The 1,824-nt window shown below is 40.4% G+C and overlaps 1 pseudogene; it reads right to left on the reverse strand.

Moving 5' to 3' along the window:
• Nucleotides 1-748: 748 nt before the first annotated feature.
• Nucleotides 749-1,088, reverse strand: LOC103674014 (annotated as a pseudogene).
• Nucleotides 1,089-1,824: the final 736 nt, after the last annotated feature.

Here is a 1,824-nt window from a genome sequence, read left to right on the forward strand (position 1 = left end):
AATAATAAACCCATTTCTTGTAAGTCAAGACCATAAGCTCCACAAGGAGCAGAGACTATGTTTCTTTCTGTTTTTCATTGTATTTTTTTTCTCATTGCCAAGTTTATACTCTATTTTTGTTTTTTAAAAAAGGAAATAAACTGGCATATATATTTATAAGTACAAAAAGGAAACCATTTTGCTAGGGAATGGTTTTCTGACAATATCTATATAAGAGGCTGAAGCTGTGAACATTCAGCATGTCAGTATCGAGAAGCTATGCAGAGTATTACCATATGGAGTCACCATTTCATGGAGGTCCATGTGTCCCCTCACTAAGCAGGCATGACTCCACATTCTGACCTGCTGGCATAGGTTTCCCTAGGAACTCTGCCTCACACAATGTAAAGATAAAACCTAACACTCTTTATTTATTTATTTATTTATTTATTTATTTTTTTAAACCTAACACTCTTTAAAAAAAATAAAATCTTTAAGAAACAAAAAGGGGGGAACACCTGGCTGGCTCAGTGGAGCCATCAACTCTTGATCTTGGGGTTGTGAGTTTGAGCCCCACATTGGGTGTAGAGATTATTTTAAAAAAAATAAAATCTTTAAAAGAAAAAACAAAAACCTAACACTCTTGGGGGAAAATGAGATCTAATAGGAACCATAATTTTTCAAAATAACCTGGGAAACATCAGGATGAGATGTTTCTATCAAGGATGGCATCCTGGAAGCCCCTTTGGAAGTCACAGCACCTCACCATATATCCTCAGGTGACAAGGTCACATGACATGGTCAGTCCTCGATGACCCGGTGGTCAATAGTCTTTTTCCCATTAGAAGTTAGTTCTTGCCTCTGGTTTTCCATCAATCAAATCGAATCCCAGTTTTTCCAGGGGATCTTGTGCCATCAGGTGCCTCTCCATTCTGCATCCTAAATAGTCTCTTGATTCATTTCTGCACAAAGCATTTTTGAATTTATTGTCAGGGAGACACTTGATGAATTTCTCTTTAAAGCTTTTACGTCACCAAAGTGATCCAGTGGGAAGCTGCCCCTGTCCTGGGCTATGGTTGAAAGCTCTTGTACTGAAAATTCATGGCCATTGACCTCATTGTTTTTGTTTTTGTTTTTGTTTTTTTTGAGTAAACTCTATCCCCAACATGGGGCTCGAACTCACAACCCTAAGATCAAAAGTCACATGGTCTACCAACTGAACCAGTCAGGTGCCCTATCATTGTATTTGTAGTACCTGATGTAATAACATGATGCCCAGAAAAAAGTACATGTCAAACAATTGGCCAAATACAAAAAGTAACGAACGACCATGGAAAGTTTGGAAAGGAAAGACCAAGTGATGATCTCGGGGTCAGGATCAGACAATACCTCTGAGTTGCCCAGCCCTAGTTTTTGTACCAAAGCAGAGTACCTCTAAAGGGCTCTTTCTCCCTTATGATTCTTCTGCAGTCTTAACTGATGTTCATCATTTCTGCCTGCCCAGTGTCCACTCCATTTTTCTATGAGGTCCTCAGTTTCTTTTTGGGAAATCACCTCTCTTCATTTTGCACCCTCTTTTTAGGAACGTGAATTTTGGAAAGCAGATCCCACCATGAAAGATAAAGGAACCACATCCTTCTGTTTGCCCCCCTTCAGCCCTGCCCCAATGGACCCATGTGACTTAAACTCAGCCAATTAGATGCTCTCTCCTGGGACTTGGCCTCTTCGTCAAGCGATCCAAGATGGTAAGGGTGGTTGGGGGTCATTTCTTTTGGTGATATAATTATCAGACAGTTTCTGCCACAGACCCTCCTGAGGGTTTGGCCCTCATGCTTTGGCCACCAT

The sequence above is a fragment of the Ursus maritimus genome, unplaced genomic scaffold (assembly GCF_017311325.1).
Source record: "Ursus maritimus isolate PB19 unplaced genomic scaffold, ASM1731132v1 scaffold_25, whole genome shotgun sequence".
In the NCBI taxonomy this organism is placed as follows: domain Eukaryota; kingdom Metazoa; phylum Chordata; class Mammalia; order Carnivora; family Ursidae; genus Ursus; species Ursus maritimus.